Here is a 19,413-nt window from a genome sequence, read left to right on the forward strand (position 1 = left end):
ATATCTATGGAGATAGACACAAAGTCAATGTTCTGGTTGATGTTTAGTTCTATTGAAGTCATCAAACTAAAACATTATATTTCTCACCGTCCCAACCATCTCAACTCGACTTCCAACCCATCTCCCCAGACCACACATCTATCTACCTCTTCATCCAAGCCTACCCATACCCACTTATCCCAGCCCACCTCTCCCACCCACTCATCTGCACCTTCCCCAGCCCCCATAGCCCCTCATCATCCATCCTTATCCCCGACACCACTTCAACCATCCCCACCCACACTGAGATCATCTCACCTACCCCACACCCCTTCTTTGAAACATAGAAACAGAAAATAAGTGCAGCACTTTCGAGCCATTCAATATGATCATGGCTGATCATCCAGAATCAGTACCCCGTTCCTGCTTTCTCCCCATCCGCTAGCCCCAAGAGCTATATCTAACTCTATCTTGAATACTTCTTCGGCTGTCCATCAGGGACAATTTACCTGCTCAGTTAATTCTGAGGTGGCCGATGATGCCAAGGTGCGCTCTTTAGTGCCAAACCCCACCATCCACACATGTGTTACCACACGAAGATAGACACAAAATGCTGGAGTAACAGCGAGACAGGCAGCATCTCTGGAGAGAAGGAATGGGTGACGTTTCGGATCCACACTCTACACCACAACTTCACCAACCCACAGCATGCCACACTCACTCGATATGCCTCTGTATCACTGCCACTAAACATCCTAGGGCTTTGGAGGTCCTAACTCAGTGAGAACATAATGCATAGTAAAGTACAGCGCAGGAACAGGCCCTTCGGCCCACAATGTTTATGCCGAACCTGACACCAAGATAAACTAATCACATCTGCCTGCACATGATCCTTATCCCCCCCATTCCCTGCATACCCATGTGCCTAACTAAAAACCTCCTACATGCCACTCTTGTATCTGCTTCCATCACTACCCCATGCAGTACATTCCCGGCACCCATCACCAACTTGCCCCCGCACATCTCCGTTAAACTTTGCTCCTCTCAACTTAAAGCTATGTCCTCCAGTCATTGACATTTCCACCCAGAGAAAAGGGTTCTGTCTATCCAATCAACGTAATTTGACTATACTTTCTGTCAGATCTCCCCTCAACCTGCGATGCTCCAGTGAAAACTATCCAAGGTTGTCCAACCTCTCATTGTACCTTTACCTACTAATCTAGGCAGCATTCTGGGAAACCTCTTTTGCACCCCCTCTAATCTACCACACGTTTCCTGCAATGTGCGAGCCTGCACACAATATTCCAATGCAGCCTAACCAAAGTCATACATAGTTACATCGTGACTTCCGGCCTCTTGTAATCAATGTCCTGACCACAGAAGGTGAGTGTACCGTCAACTTTCATTACCACTCTATCTTCTTATGTTGCTACTTTCAAGGAGTGATGGACTTGGACCTGAATATCCCTCTACATGTCAATGCTGTTCAGGGTTTTGTCATCAACTGTATAACGTCTTGGTTCTTGGTTACTTGGTCCTCCAAAATATTCCAACTGGAATTTAAACTGGAGGTGGTGAAGGGAGGGAGGGTGGTGAAGGTAACGTCCCCTTACATTCAACCTCCCAAAGTGCAACGCCTCACCTGGGGTGGAGGGTATTGCACCGAGGTGTTCCCTGCAACCTGTTTCTCCCGCGGTTCACAGACTCGCCAGCCGCCTGCCACTGTTGCGGGCTGGAAGAGTGTGTGTACCACATGTACATGGAGTGCGTGAGGCTGCAGCCACTGTTTGAATATCTAAAGGGGCTGCTCCTTGCCTTCTGGCTGCATTTTTCACCCACCATCCTCATCTTTGGACACCCTGTGCGTAGGGGAGAGGGTAGGGCTGAAGATGTGCTGGTTGGGTTGCTCCTGGGCCTGGCCAAGCTGGCCATCAGCGAGTCAAGGCGCCAGACAGTGGAGGGCTCTACCCGAGCCGGCTGCCTGACCCTTTTCCGGGGTTACGTCCGTGCCCGGGTGGGGTTAGAAAGGGAATACGCCCTGTCTACGGGCACCCTGAGGGAGTTCCGGGACCGCAGGGCTCCGCAGGGTGTTGAATGTGTCCTCAATAAGGATTGTATCATAGTTGTATAGTAGGTTATGATGGATATATGTTTGTATTGTGTTATGGTGGTGGGTTCTGGCTTGTTTTATTTTAGTGTAATTATTATTTTTTAATAATTGAATACGTTTTGATTTTTTTTTTAAAGTGCAACACCTCACACCAGTTCATTGCCTCAATTGAAATATGGCTCATTTGCACTTCATCTTCAATTACCACCATTAAATTAATTAGAATGAAAGTAAATTTTATCCATATTGCTCTCAACAGGGCAGTCACGGTGGCGCAGCGGTAGAGTTGCTGCCTTACAGCAAATGCAGCGCCGGAGACCCGGGTTCGATCCTGACTACGAGTGCTGTCTGTACGGAGTTTGTACGTTCTCCCCGTGACCTGCGTGGGTTTTCTCTGAGATCTTCGGTTTCCTCCCACACTCCAAAGACGTACAGGTTTATAGGTTAATTGGCTTGGTGAATGTAAAAATTTCCCCTAGTGGGTATAGGAAAGTGTCAATGTGCGGGGATCGCTGGGCGGCGCGGACCCGGTGGGCTGAAAAGGCCTGTTTCCGCGCTGTACCGCTGAACAAAACTAAAAAAATCTTCAGCCCATCCTACCGCTCCAAGTGGTTCAGCCTTTGGACAAGCAAGTTAATGTCCAATCTTCTTTCTCCCTAGTTCACCAACGTAGCAATGGAGCATTCGTGCCACACTGCTGTCTAAGTTCCTCCGACCATTAGATATTCATGGGCCGATCCCTGTTTAGAAGCATAGACCGAGGAGATGACATGGCTGGCAATGGTGTTCTGTACACAGATATGCTAACCCTACCAATGCAAAGATCCAATTGCACTATGAATGCTTAAGCTGAATGGCACTATGAATATAAAACCATGCATAGTTTTTCAAACATTTCTTGCATGTATTTTTATGAATAAGTTTATTTTATAAATTAAAATAAAATTGAGTCTGTTGTTAAATGCTGCCAATGACCCGGGTTCAGCCACTTAAAGTGCAGTGGGTTCCAGGTGCTCACCACTCCCTGGGTGAAGGAGGTCCCTTTCGTATCCATATAACCATATAACATATAACAATTACAGCACGGAAACAGGCCATCTTGGCCCTACAAGACCGTGCCCAACAATTATTTTCCCTTAGTCCCACCTGCCTGTATCCCCTCTAAACTCTTCCCTCTTACCCTAAACCTCTACATTTCTGTGCCTCTCATATAGGGAAAAGGTTCCTGTCATCTACCGTACCTCCACCCCTCATAGGTTTGTGTTCTACCTGCACCACCTCAGTCATGCCCCTTCTTAACGTCAATCCTCCAGGGAGAATAGACTTAGCGTCTCCAGTCGCTCTTAATAATTGAAACACTCAATGCCAGGCACCATCCTGGTTCATCTCCTCAGTGCTCTCTCTAGCACCACTGCATCTCTGTTCCATCTAGGCATCCAGAACTGCTCCATCTAGGCATCCAGAACTACTCCATCTAGGCATCTTGAAGTGCTCCATCTAGGCATCATGAAGTGCTCCATCTAGGCATCATGAAGTGCTCTAAGTCCTGACCAAAGATTGATGAAGATCGAGCATAACGTCCCCACTGGCACCACTTGTCTGGATCACACTCTATCCAATATTTTTCCGTTCATTTCACCAAAACAAGATCATATCTCTCTGCAGCCTAAGACTACTTTCCACTCTGTCAGTAACTCAGCGGTGGCATAACAGTAGAGTTGCTGCCGTACAGCACTTGCAGCGCTGGAGACCCGGGTTCAATCCCGACTACGGGTGCTGTCTCTACGGAGTTCGTACGTTCTCCCCATGACCTGCGTGAATTTTCTCCAAGATCTTCGGTTTCCTCCCACACTTCAAAGACGTACAGGTTTGCAGGTTAATTGGCTTGGTGTAAATGTAAATTGTCCCCAGTGTGTGTAGTACAGTGTTAATGTGCGGGATCGCTGGTTGGTGCAAACGTGGTGGGTCAAAGGGCCTGTTTCTGCGGTGTATCTCTAAGCTAAACTGAATGAAACTCCATCAACCTTTATTTTATCCACAAAATGATGATCTTGCCTCCCGCAACTGTATCCAAGTCATTCACATATATTATAAACAATGGTGGTCCCAGCACTGATCCTTGTCGGACACCACTAGTCACAAGCATCTAATTACAAGACTAATCCCAATCTTCGAGTCTTCTATTACCAAGCAAATTTTGGATCCTATTTTGCCAACTAGCCCTGGTTCCCATAAGCCATAATGTTTTGAACCAGTTCCAATGTGGGATGTTTTCAAAGACTTTACTGAAGTCCACAAAATCACACGCACTACCCTGACTACCATCACTACACTTTGTTATCTCCTCAAAGATTCAACCAAATTAATCAGCTCGGATCTATACTGAACAAAGACATGGTGGCTGAATCACACCCATGTGGACGGGCAAGGAGAGAAACGTGGGTACGCTGGACGATCCCGACGTCCTAGGAATGTCTGGACGCCCTACAGCTGCCTGAGGCTTGTCTGGGTCGGGCGCCCATAAGACCTAGAGGGTGGACTGGACATTGAAAATGGTGCCAAAACCAGGCGCCCGACCCAGGCGCACGTGGTCTCAGCGGATTATCTCTGTACACTTTGCTAAATAGGGATTGTGCTTAGGTAACACAATACAGAACTGATCCATATGTGAGAAAATAAATTCACCATGCTTTTGCCAAGGTGACAATGAAGGGCCTGTCCCACTTAGGCGATTTTTTAGGCGAGTACAGGCGACTAGGCTGTTGCCACATGGTCGCCGGGGTATCGCCTGTATGGTCGTGAGTCGTCTCCTCAGTCGGCCAAAGCGTCTTTCTGGTCGCCGCTGGATTTTCAACAAGTTGAAACATTTTCGGAGACAGTCGGCGACAGTGGGTTTGACACCAACGAGCGTAGCTTGACTTCTCCTGACGTAGGTGCTGTCGTAGTTGTCGCCAGGTGAACGTAGGTTGTCACCAGGTGACGTAGGTTGTCGCCGGTGCTAACTTTGTTTTTTTTTGTTAAAGTAATGATTCTATTTCAAATTTTATGTCGAAGGGGGGTCCAGCGGCCTACCTACTGGATTGGCGCGGCCTTTCCTGCCGGGATCGACCAGAGCTCCAGCAGCGGCGGGACAGCGCTGATACATCGCGGGGCTGGCGATGCCTTACCGGGGATCGCCGTCTGGAGCCCTGAGTGCTGGACCTGCTGCACCGACATCATGGAGCTGCGGTTTGCGGAGCTCCCAACGCGGGCGGCGCTGATCAACAACGCGGGGTCCTGCGACTCCGCCCGGCTCGGCCTGCGGACTTGGGAGCTGCGGACTCCGGCTGCGGGAGGCGGCTGATCAGGAGGTCCGGGCCGCTGAGGAGGAGGATGTTCACCGTCGGGGATCGGCATCGGCGTTCCACCAGCCTGAGGGCCTGAACATCGGGCCGCCCTGTGCGGCGACTGCGGGTGCTCGGAAGGCCCAGACCACGGATGAACATCTGGGAAGATCGGAGGGGAGGCTGGCTGGACTATGGTGCCTTCCTCACCTTGGTGCCACTGTGTTATGTTGTGTCGTGGACTTTCTGTGTTTGTGCTTTTCTTTTTTTAATTCAATTTTATTTTTAATATGTTTTATTATTTATTATTTATTTATTTTTATGATACTGCCTGTAAGGAAAATTCATTTCGTTGTCTCTAATTGAGACAATGACAATAAATTTGAACACAATACAAGAATACAATACAGTCGCCGTTTTTTTGAGACCTGCTACGACTCTGACAGTCGCCGGCCGTCACCTAAAAATAGCCTAAGTGGGACAGGCCCTTATTGCGCCATTGAACTAGTAGTCCCTATCATTCCATTTCAGAGTCCTTGTGGAATTTTAAGTTCTGCACAGTGTTGAATTGGATTTTAGTAAGAACAAAGACTTGAACACTATGGAGATTTTCTTGGCATTAGAGGAGGAAGAGGAAGTTAATGAATCAATTCAGCAGCTTTTCATCACATTTTCTGACTCACCTGTTAGAGATTCATTTATGGTGTTATCGTCAGGTCAAGTCTAGTCGGGTTTATTGTCAAGTGCACAAGGACAGCGAGAAAATTTTCGGAAGATAGATTCAAAAAACTGGAGTAACACAGCGGGTCAGACAGCATCTCTGGATAAAAGGATTAGTTGACGTTTCGGGTCAAGACCCTTCTGAAGAAGAGTCCCGGGCCAGAAACATCACCTCTCCATGTTCTCCGAAGATGCTGACCAACCTACTGAGTTACTCCAGCATTTTATTTCTTTTTTACAATGAAAATCTTGTTCGCAGCAGCATTACGGGCACAGACTCAACACACATAAACATAGATTATACACAAATTACATAAACGGCCGGGAAAAGAGAAAAATGTGCAAGAAAACAAGACAGTGCAAAGCACAATTTAGTCCATGGAAGTGCAAGTGCCAGTCTGTAATGTTGCATTGTCGAGGTAGTGGTAGGGTTTTGTGTGTTGGTTCAATAACGTGATAGTTGCAGGAATGAAGCTATTCTTGAGCCTGGTGTGCAACTTCAGGCCACATACCTCCTGCACGATGGTAGCAGTGAGAAGTAGTCTCAATGATAGATACCACCTACAGTATCTGAGATACATTAGGCAAGACTGTGCTCACAATGGACCAGGCTGAGACCATTAGTCACTGCAACCTCTTCCACTCTTGCGCATTGGAATTGCCGTGCCTGACCATGATGCAACCAAGCAGCATCTCTGGAGAAAAGGAATGGGTAACCTTTCAGGTCGAGACCCTTCTTCAGTCTCGACCTGAAATGTCACCCATTCCTTTTCTCCAGAGATGCTGTCTGACCCGCTGAGTTACTCCAGCTTTTTATGTCTATCTTTGGTTTAAACCAGCATCTGCAGTTCCTTCCTACACATGACGCAACCAGTCAGGATGCTCTCAACAGTGCATTTGTAAAAGTTTGGTTACATGCCATGCACTTTAAACTTTTATGTAGAGGCGCTGGTGAGCCTTCTTCTCCGTGCTGGGTTATCCGAGATGTTAACCACCAGGAATTAGAAGCTGCTAACTCAGGCATGGGTATAAAGAGAGTAGAGCAGGCAGCTAAGCACATATCCTTCAAGTACATCTTTGTTGATGGCCAGTGAGGAGGAGATGTTGGCACCAATCTGTACTGATTGAGAATATCTGCCGATGAAGTGGGAGAAGAGCAAAGGGAAGAGATAAGACTTTTGCCTTCCATCACAGTGAGGAGGTGTTGGAGATTGACTGTGATGGATGTTTGTGTAAATTGTGTTAAGTGTGTGCCTTGGTTTTTTTTTTGGTTTTTTTTTGTAATGTCATGACTGTAGGAATGAAATTTTGTTCAAACCTTGTCTGTTTGAATGACAATACAAGGCATTCTATTCTATTCTATGAGGAAGTCAAAGATCCAGTTGCAAAGGGAGGGACTGAGGCCCGGGTCTTGGAGTTTGGTGATGAGTTTGGACGGGATGATTATGTTGAATGCTCTGTTGTAGACAATGACCAGCAGCCTGACGTATGTGTTCCACTTATTCAAATATACATATTATTCATTAGCAACAGATGAAGTTCTTCTGATGACCTCTTCCAAAGCACAGCTCCACTGCTATCACATACATTCGAGGAAATTATCTACAGCTCAGACAGTTTACAGGGAACAGCAGATGTTAGGTTACACCAAAGATAGATACAAAATGCTGAAGTTACTCAGCGGGACGGGCAACATCTCTGGAGAGAATGAATGAGTGATGTTTCAGGACGAGACTCTTCTTCAGACCTTGTAAGATGTTTGACATTGAGCTGAGATTTAGAAATGTAGAAACATAGAAAAATAGGTGCAAGAGAAGGCCATTCGGCCCTTCGAGCTTCATCTAAAATCAGTACCCTGTTCCTGCTTTCTCCCCATATCTCTTGATTCCTTAAGCCCTAAGAGCTAAATCTAATTTTCTCTTGAAAACATCCAGTGAATTGACCTCCACTGCCTTCTGTGGCAGAGAATTCCACAGATTCACAACTCTCCGGCTGAAAATGTTTTTCCTCAACTCAGTCCTAAATGGCCTATGCCTTATTTTAAAACTGTCACCCCTGGTTCTGGATTCCCCCAACATCAGGAACATTTTTCCTGCATCTAGCCTGTCCAATCCTTTAAGAATTGTATATTTCTGTAAGATACCCTCTCATCCTTCTAAATTCCAGTGAATACAAGCCCAGTCGACCCATTATTTCATCATATGTCAGTCCCTCCATCCCGGAAATTAACCTGGTAAACCTGCGCTGCACTCACTCAATAACAATAAGGTCCTTCCTCCAATTAGGAGACCAAAATTGCACACAATACTCCAGGTGCGGTCTCACTGGGGCCCTGTCCAACTGAAGTAGAACCTCCTTGCTCCTAAACTCAAATCCTCTTGCAATGTAGCCAACTAGCTTTCTTCACTGCCTGATGTACAAGGCCACCCGGGTCTTGTTGCACATCCCCTTTTCCTAATCTGACACCATTCAGATAATAATCTGCCTTCCTGTTCTTGCCACCAAAGTGGATAACCTCACATTTATCCACATTATACTGCATCTGCCATGCATCTGCCCACACACCCAACCTATCGAAGTCACCCTGCTGCCTCATAGCATCCTCCTCGCAGCTCACACTGACGCCCAGCTTTGTGTCATCTGCATTTTGTCCACCTATTTACTTCATCATTGAAGTTGCTATTTACTGCCATTCAAACATTCAAAGGCCTGGCTGCATCCTTACCTCAGATCATGAAATCTTGAAACCCATTATTACCTCTAGTCATGACTATTTCCATTCTCTCCTATCTTGTGGCCTTTTTAAACGCGGGGCCATCCAAAAATGTGTCACTCATGACACATGTTCATTTTGGCTAGTGCTGGTTTTTCTGTAACAAACCTTCAATTTCAAAACACCTCGATCTGTTTTCAAGTCTCTCCATGCCTAATCTCTCCAAATGTTTGTATTTTTGTACCTATCCATCCCATTCTGTTCCAATAAAAGGCAGCCATTTCATTAGCTCCATTGGGCCTACGTTCTGGATTCTCTTTCTAAATCTATTTACTTTACTGACATCCATTCCTCCTTGGTCTTTTAAGCTCTACCACTTTTAGCAGACGTGGAGCCAGTCTGCTCAGCCCATCCTCTGACTGCTGAGATTCTCCTTACAGATATTAATAGCCATTCCATATGAAACGATGCAGATGCTGAATTGGTTTTTGGGATATGAGGCATTTTGTTTAGTACTGATTGAAGGTGAAAATGTGCTTGGAGGGGGTTCATTAGTAAAGTCTACATTTGGCCATCTTGTCCTACTGAAGCATTTGCTGCATTGGAGCCAGGAGTTACTAAACCCTCTGGACCATCTCCAGCTATATCTTCTTTGGAGCTGTAGCAAATTCCCTCTTCACATTCCAGGGAAAGAGTATCTCTCTGGCCTTGCTGACCATTGCAATACATCAAGGGAGGCTACACTAGAGTTCAGCCTTTGAGAGTCATGAGTCCATGTTGTGTCATTACCGTCCACATGTCATTCGCTCCAAATTCCATTTTTGAATTGGCCCTTTATAAATTATGGTTGAGCTCACAATACACATCATTGTTGAATAGACACAATGACACAATAGATAGCATGTCTGGAGTGAAGGAATGGGTGACGTTTCATGTCGAGATCCTTCTTCTTCTGAAGAAGGGTCTCGACCCGAAACGTCATCCATTCCTTCTCTCCAGAGATGCTGCCTGTCCCGCTGAGTTACTCCAGCATTTTGTGTCTATCTTCGGTTTTAACCATCATCTGCAGTTCCTTCCAACACAGATCATTTGTGTCCATCTCTGCGCAATTGATGCCAAACATAGAACTTAAATGGGTGAGGTGGGTGGGGAGGGATGAGAGGCAGGTATATCACCACTTTTTTCTCTCTTTTTCTTTTTGTCCTTGTATTTTTTTTCTATTCCTCTCTTCTTTCTTTCTTTTATTCACTCTTTGGCTACACTACTACTAGGGGTTCTATCTTTGCACTTCTCACTTTTTCTCTTTCTTGCTTTTTCTCCTTTCTTTTCTTCTAATTCAAAGCTAAAAAGTTAAAATTGAAGCTGTACAATAACTGTATAATTTTATATGCCGTTGGTTCTACTTTTGTACATTTGCTTCTAATAAATTAAACAAAAAACTTAAATTATTATGAGGAGTTTGTAGCCACATTTAAAGAGAGCTGGACTGAAATGACTTAGCAAGAAGCTTATCAAACACAATTTGAAGGTTCCACAGTACTTTATGATCACATGTACTGAGGTACAGTGAAATTCATTTTTGCAAACAGTTCAGTACAAGTATCTCTATACATAAACACTTAGATACATTATCGGTAAGCATCCCCGATACAGTACAAGTGTATAGCAGTCGTACACTTTGGCATAAAGGTTGGACAGACAGGTCTGTTTCAAATAGTCTTTCCAGTGAGAGTTTGATGGGGTGCTCCAGATGAGATCAAATCCAGGGCAATCAGAATGAATTCCCTAAGGCTGTGGATTTGCAAAGTCAGTTTAAATAGCGAGATTATTTTAAGATCACAATCAACTGCAGTGAAACTAGATGTTGGTGGGCTGGCTCAGATATGGCTCACAAAAGTGATTTACAGTTCAGGGCATGGAAAAGCAGATCAACAATCCAAGTGCACTAATAAATGATGGAATATTTCATATTTCATCTGAAGAAGGGTCTCGATCCGAAACGTGACACATTCCATCTCTCCAGAGATGCTGCCTGTCCCGCTGACTTACTCCAGCTTTTTGTGTCTATCTTCGGTTTAAACCAGCATCTGCAGTTCCTTCTTACACATTTGCAGTTCCTTTCTACATATGATTTTGTTAAGTTCCATTTCACCAGCTATTTGTAAGTTTCATCATTGATCAGTGCATTTGAAGAATCTGGTCAGGCACAAACGTGCTCTTGTTGCAGCTGTACCATGCTTTGGCTCCACAAACAAGTCTGATGAACTGAATATTCAAGTATGCGGCCCCGGGTTTAGTTGAATATTCAACTGCAATATATGCGATTCACAACTGCTGTGTAAGGAAATGGTCAGCAGAGAAATTTCCCTTTACTTCAGGAGTGTGAACCTATGAGACACAAGAGCTTTCCTTTGATGTGTGCGTATGCACCATCCCATTTGGGAAATGCAAGAAAAGCTTGTTCTGGGCAGTGTTTTGAAAACCTGTTGAGATTTTCCTGTTTAGTTTAGTTTAGTTTAGTTTAGTTTAGAAGATGTATATTTTTCACACTGAAGTCTGGCTAGGAATAGACTGGGTGACAACCAAGAATAGTTTGGTGACTACTGGAGAAACAGTTGATGGCACAGAAAGACGGCACCCGCGACAGGCTGGGTTAGCACCCCAGTCTGTGTCTTTCGTGAGAAAGTCACCCAATAAAGCTACGGAAAGGCCTGATGAACCACCGTGGCCTGAAAATTCCATCAGGCGAGAATGAAATGCTCGGAGAAGAAAGAGGTGCAGAGCACAGGCCTTGAACCTGGTGAGACGCAGGAGGAACTCGGCCAGGACTCTCCCCACAGAGCCCAGTCCCTCCACGCACTAGAATCTCCCAACCCCTGCAGAGTGGTTACTAAGATGGCTGATCCGTGGGCGGTTGCTGCTGGGACGCAAGTCGGGGCCTGATCAACCCCGGCTGGGTCGCCTGGGCGAGGGTGTCTGATGTTGTGAGACCCGAAATACCCGATGACCCCAGGTCACATCACTGAGGATGCGTCCCAGCGCATCTAGAAGATGTATATTTTTCACAGTTTAGAGATACAGCGCGGAAACAGGCCTTTCGCCCAATCAATACTGCACCGACCAGTGATCCCCGCACATTGACACTGTTCTACACACACTAGGGGCAATTTACACTTACACCAAGCCAATTAACCTACAAACCTGTACATCTTTAGAGTGTGGGAGGAAACTGGAGATCTCGACAAAAACCCACGCGGTCACTGGAAGAACATTCAAACTCCGTACAGACCCATAGTCGGGATCGAACCCGGGTCTCTGGCGCTGCAAGCGCTGTAAAGCAACAACTCTACCGCTGCGCCACCGTGCCACCTACATTTTTTTTGTAAAACAATCTTTTTTTAATTTTTGGAAAATAATAGTTCCTATTCCTACTTTATTTCAAATTCCCTCATGTATCAACTCACAGGGTAAATGCGACAACAAGTAAAATATAAACTGGAACTCTGTTCCAATAAGGAAAGGCACTCACATGAGCAGCATCAATATAAAGTTATGCATTGTGGCCCGTGAATTGTGCTTCTTATGGCAAAACTTAATGTCAAGAGAACGCAATAGTGGAATCACTCATCTAGAAATGTGTTGAGACACTGATCTTAACAACAGGGAGCTCGGTCCTGGGAGCGTAAAAAAGGTGTTGGTATATAGACACAAAATGCTGGATTAACTCAGCGGGACAGGCAGCATCTTTGGATAGAAGGAATGGGTGATGTTTCGGGTCGAGACCCTTTTTCAGAGATGAACACAAAAAGCTCGAGTAACTCAGCAGGACAGGCAGCATCTCTGGATAGACGGATTGGGTGACGTTTCATGTCGAGACCCTCCTTCCTTGTGGGTCAGGCAGCATCTGCAGTTGGAATGGACAGATGACATTAAGATCCTTGCATTAGCCATCATATTAAAACGTGCTATTCCACAGCAAATCAGTATAGCGAGAATACCAGATGTATCTTACATTATCTAATAGCATCTTACAGATATGATCTTACATCATTTGCAATACTCTTTTAGCTCTATATTTCATATTATTGTCGCATGTTCTGGATTTCCCCACATCAAGGTGAAGTACGAGGCACAAGTTCGTCCCAGTATACCTGACATTAGGAAGGAGATGAGGAGGAATTTCTTTAGTCAGAGGGTGGTGAATCTGTGGAGGCCAAGTCAATGGATCTTTTTAAGGCGGAGATAGATAGATTCTTGATCAGTACGGGTCAGCGGTTATGGGAGAAGGCAGGAGAACGGGGTTAGGAGGGAGAGATGGATCATCTATGATTGAATGACGGTGTAGACTTGATGGGCCGAATGGCTTAATTCGGCTCCTATCATTTATGACTTTATGACCTAATGATATCAGGCCTTGCTCGCCTGCTGTAGAGCCAAGATCCCACCCGGAGAGGCGGTATAGTTATGTATAGTGATACTTTTATTGAACTGTATACAAAAGATGAATTTCATTGCACCTCATACATGTGATAATAAAGTACTGTGGATCCTTCAAATTTTGTTTGACAACCTCCTTGCAAAGTAATTTCAGTCCATCTTTCTTAAATATTGGCTGCAAACCCTTCATTATAATTTAAGTTCTATGTTTGACACTCAACCTTATACACTTATGGGAATATAAGATTAGTCTAGCCAAAGATAGACACAAAAAGCTGGAGTAATTCAGCAGGTCAGACAGCATCTCTCGAGAAAAGGAATAGATGACATTTTGGGACGAGACACTTCTTCAGACTCGACCCAAAACATCACCTATTCCTTTTATCCAGAGATGCTATCTGACCCGTTGAGTTACTCCAGCTTTTTTGTGTCTATCTTCGGTTTAAACCAGCATCTGCAGTTCCTTCCTACACGATAGTCTATCCAACCTGTTCTCATGATTTAACCACATTTTACAATCAGAGATGCACACCCTCAGAGACAATTAAATTCTTACTCATTTGCAGTATCGACAACTAAACCTAATGCTCCAGATACAATTCTTAATGAGCTTCTATACCACCAATAACATTGTCCGCACCCCCCTCCCCCTTTTCATTCCAGTACCTGACATTAAGGCACTTGACTAACAATTCTGATCACTTCTTTGAACATAAGTATAAACTGCAATTGGATACCCAAATGTTTTTGCTCCTCTTTAATTCCTAGCTTCTCATCTGTTTCTCTTTCTTAAAATGATTATTTGGCCATACTGAAACTCATCTGCCATAGTTTTTCCCTCTCACCTAAATCAAGGTCCCTGTGCAGCCTTCTGTCCCAAATGCATTATTTTCTGTTCCTTTATATTATATGAAGCATGTAATTCAGATATACAATCTTTTATTCCTTCATCTGTTATCAATAAGTACGTGTAAAGGAGACCAGGAGGATTTTTTAATAATAATTCCGTCTGAAGAGAGGTCTCGACCAGAAGCGTCACCTATTCCTTTACTCCATATGTCTGAACTGCTGAGTTACTCCAGCTTTTTGTGTCTGTCTTCTGGTTAAAGAAGACATTCTGAGCATACAACCAGCCTGAGTACATATTTTGCACCAAATCTGTTTCCTAACTCTCTACCAATTTCTAACAGAAAATTAAAAATTCATGCCCATTTCCGAGTTCTCCTATTTTTTTCGAATTAAGCATTTGCGTGGTTGCTGAATTAATATTTTCTATCAATATTTTCCACATTGATAACATCCTTATTCACTCTGCCTTGCCAACCTTGCTTGAGACCTCCTAAAACAATATATCCTTATAATAATAATAATGGATGGGATTTATATAGCGCCTTTCTAATACTCAAGGCGCTTTACATCGCATTATTCATTCACTCCTCAGTCACACTCGGTGGTGGTGAGCTACTTCTGTAGCCACAGCTGCCCTGGGGCAGACTGACGGAAGCGTGGCTGCCATTCTGCGCCTACGCCCCCTCCGACCACCACCAATCACTCACACACAATCACACACAGGCAAAGGTGGGTGAAGTGTCTTGCCCAAGGACACAACGACAGTATGCACTCCAAGCGGGATTCGAACCGGCCAGCCGAACACTTAGCCCATTGTGCCATCTGTCGTTAATCTACATCTCTGTTAATCTCTGCACCTATCACACTGCTACTGAGTTTCTCTCTCCCTCCCAAGTTGTATGAACAAACCTTCCTCGCAAAGATAGACACAAAGTGTTGGAGTAACTGAACAGATCAGGCAGCATCTCTGGAGAAAAGGAATAGGTGACGTTTCGGGTCGAGACCCTTCTACAGACCTTGCAAAGATATTAGTTTCCCATCCAAATTAGGTGTGACCTGTCCTTGTACTGGTTCCACCAGCTCCAGGTATCTAATACCTCCCCTGCACCACCTCTTCAGCCTATTCATCTGTGCTGTCCTCCTGGTGTAACACCTGCTAACACATGGTGTGGGGGGAGGAATAGAAGGTTTAATCCAGAGATTAGATCCCACATTTTAATCTCCTGCCTCATGATTCAATTATTTACAAATGACCATTAACACGTTTCAATTACTTACAAATATAACTTTCAAATTCAGAAAATATACCAAATAAGTGTGCAAAACCATTTGTAATTTTGGGCATTCTCCAGTTGTTTTTTGGGTCATGTGCTGTCCACTCATTTCTAAAGTGCCACACTTCATTTCCTGAAGTGGCCCAGGGAATCATTCAGCAATTTGTACTTCCCAGCCCACCTGTGGCTAAACCTTGGTTTTAGTATAAATTAGAGATCAATCGTGACCTTTTCAGATATAATTGATCCTGCCAATAGCTGCAGAGCTGTGAAGTGAGTCCACAGATTTGTCATTGAAATCCATGTGCATAAGTGCTCTATTCCATTACACGTAAGGACCTGTCCCACTTACGCGACCTTGGCTCACAAATTACGTGACCTCGTGGTCGCTTGAGGCGTACGGGCACCTTATGGCCGCGCGGGGCCGGTCCCACTTAGAAGTGCGGAGTTGTGCGGGGCTGGTCCCGACATCGCGCGGTGCTCCAAAATTCTGACAGTGGCCAAAATCTTCGTGCGCCAGCGGCCTGTCGGCGCGCAGGCGCATTGCGGTCGTACGCAGCGTCTTGATGTCGTACGCAGCGTCTTGACGGCGTACGCTGCGCCTTGACGGCGTACGCCTAGCGCGTGGCGTTGCGCGATGACGTCATCGCCCGGCGTGGCATTGCGCGATGACATCACCGCCCGACGCTGTGCGACGCCCAAATTCAGTTGGCCCCTCCTGCCTAGCTGATTGGTAAGCATGACGCAAATGACATCATGCGCGAACTTAGCACGTACTTAGCGCCTAAGCGCGTACTTCGTGCGAACTTCACGTGAACTTCGCTTCCATTTTGTTGCGCCAAACGCACGCAATCGCATGCAAGTGGGACAGGCCCTTTAATATGCATCAGCAGGCAGTATCACTGGCAACATCAGGCTGCGCCCCGAAAAAATGAATGCATTCTATGCTCGTTTGAACATGCGGCCGGTGGAATGACATCTTCTGCCCCAATCTCCTTGTACTGACGGTCGCTGTCAAAGATGTCAGGTTGGTCTTCCTCAGGAAAGCAACTAGCCCGATGCAGTTCCCAGATGCATCCTCATTACCTGTGTGGACCATTCTTCTTCTTCTTAGGCACCCTTCGGTCATGGCTGACCATGAGTGTCTCCAGGGTTGGAGGGCGCCTGTGTGTGACTTTGTTTAACGTGGGGAGACTGGTGCACAGACAGCCACCACATGGTCCTTGACAGATCTGGGTCAGGATCCAGTGGCGTGGTGTCCAAGACGACTGGGGACCCTTTCCTGCTGCAGTCTTCATCCACCTTCCCAGCCGTTGTGACGCTCCACTAAGGTCAGCCATCGTCCTCCGCCTGTTCCACCGTTGAGGTCTTGGTTGGATTGCTCTTTGTCAGACCATATGCTAGGAGCATATGTGGACCATATGCTAGGAGTATTCACAGACATCTTTCGCCTCTCCCTACTCCATCCTGAGGTTTCCACCTGCTTTAACAAGGGCACTATCATCCCGGTGCCAAAGAAAAGAAAGGTAACAGGCCTTAATGACAACCATCAAGTGGCTCTGTTATCCACCATCATGAATTGATTTGAAAGGCTGGTCAAGGCACACATTATCTTCAGCCGCCCAGACAGCCTTGATCCACGGCAATCTGCCTACCATCGCAACAGGTCCATGACACACACTATCTTCCAGGGCGTACACTCATCGCTGGAACATCTAGATACCATGGATACCTATAACATAATCCTATTTATTGACTATAGCCACCTTCAACATCATTATCTCAACCAAAGTCATCTTTAAATTCCTGGATGTAGGTCCAGATCTAGGTCTAGGACTAGATCTCTCTGCAACTGGATCCTCGACTTCTTGACCCGAATACCACATTTTTAAGAGATTAAATTATAGACCATGATAATTCTCGACGCTGGTTGGTTCCCACAATGATGCATTCTTAGCCCCTCCTTATTCACTCACAACGTGGTGTGGTCAAGTGCTGCTCTAACTCCATGTACACTTTTTCAGAGGACACCGGGTTCACTCAGTGGGTCGGACGTTGAACTAAGACAAGATGGGAGTACACAAAAGAGATTGGGAGCTTACTAACATGGTGGCGTGACAACAATGCCTCCTTCAATGGCGGTAAGAAGAAGGAGCTAGTTAATGACCTCAGGGTCGACACGAAAAGATGGAGTAACTCAGCGGGATTGGCAGCATCTTTGGAGAGAAGGAATGGGTGACGTTTCGGGTCGAGACCCTTCTTCAGACTGAAATGTGGTAACGTACCTGGCCCAATCAGCATAAATGGTGAAGTATAGATGGTCAAGGGCTTAAAATTCCCAATGTAAATATCACCAACAATTTGTCTTCGACCAACCATATTAAAGCTATGGCCAAGATAGTATAATGCTCCTACTTATTCAGAAGACTAAGGAGGTTTGGCATGTCTCAAACGACTCTTGCCAACTTCTTCAGATGTACCGTTGAAAGCATCCCATTGGAATGCTTCCCAGCTCGGTTTGGCAACAGATCTGTCCAAGATGGTAAGGTAGTTGGGAGTTGTGGATATAGCCCAGTTCATCACACAGACCAGCAATCCCCCCCCCCCCCCCCCCCACTCCCAACCATCTGTAGATTCCATCTATACTTCACATTGCGGCAGGAAAGCAGCCAGCACAATCAAGGACTATTTCACCCCAGTCAAACTTTCTTTTCCCCTCCCTCACCCGTCGGGGAGAAGATACACAAGCTTGAAAGAATGTACCAGCAGATTCAGGAAGAGGTTCTTCCTCACAGTAATCAGACTACTGAACAGTCTTTAGACAACAGTCCTCCCATCAGCTAAGCTGTATTCCCGATCTTCCAACCTACATCATTGCAGAACCTACATTTTTTTCTGAAAATATAACGCTTTCATGTTGTAACATTCTCTACTGCGCTTTGGTCATATTTTCTTTGCACTGCCTGTTGTACTTATGTAGGGCTTGATCGTACTCATGTATAGAATGATTCGACTGGATAGCACCCAAAGCTTTTCCCTATACATGCTAATAATAAACCAATACCAATGGCAATAACTAAAATCAACCCTCATTTTTTTGTACTAAAAGGCATATCACAACCAAGGGACTTTTGTGGATAAAATCTGTTATCCTCACCAAAGCCCCAGTTGTACCTTATCTCCATGTAGTTTAAACATGAGGCATATTGATAACATTAGGATATCCCAAGTTTATTAACATCATAAACCAGCATTATAAACAACTGGTATTTATAAAGCATCTTTAAAACAGAAACACACAGTTCTCCCAGATTCAGGGCAGTATTGTTGAAGAGAACTTGACATTACTGTGAATAATCAAAAATCATTTAAATAATACCAACCTGGCCTCCCGGTGGCTCAGCACTTCAACTCCCCCTCCCATTCCGTATCCGACCTCTCTATCCTGGGCCTCCTCCACGGCCAGAGTGAGCAACACCGGAAATTGGAGAAACAGCACCTCATATTCCGCTTGGGGAGTCTGCATCCTGGTGGCATGAACATTGATTTCTCACAATTCTGGTAACCCTTGCTGTCTCCTCCCCTTCCTACCTCAGCCCTCGGGCTCTTCCTCCTCTTTTTTCCTTTCTTCTCCACGCCTCCCCCCCACCCCCATCAGTCTGAAGAAAGATTTTGGCCCGAAACGTTGCCTATCTCCTTTGCTCCATAGATGCTGCTGCACCCACTGAGTTTCTCCAGCATTTTTGTGTACCTTCGATTTTCCAGCATCTGCAGTTCCTTCTTAAACAATATGCTTTTATTTTGTGTTTTCTGGACAATTTTACATTCCCCCAATTGTGGCCTTTTTTCCAACCCACTTAACACATTTACCATATCTCTTTGTAGCCTCCTTATTTTTATCTTCACAACTTACTTTCCAAAATATATTTGTGTGAATAGCAAATTTAGCGATCATATTTTCAGTAACTTCATTTATAATTTATCTAAATTATAAAATTTAAAGGCCAA

The sequence above is a fragment of the Amblyraja radiata genome, chromosome 8 (assembly GCF_010909765.2).
Source record: "Amblyraja radiata isolate CabotCenter1 chromosome 8, sAmbRad1.1.pri, whole genome shotgun sequence".
Lineage (NCBI taxonomy): Eukaryota > Metazoa > Chordata > Chondrichthyes > Rajiformes > Rajidae > Amblyraja > Amblyraja radiata.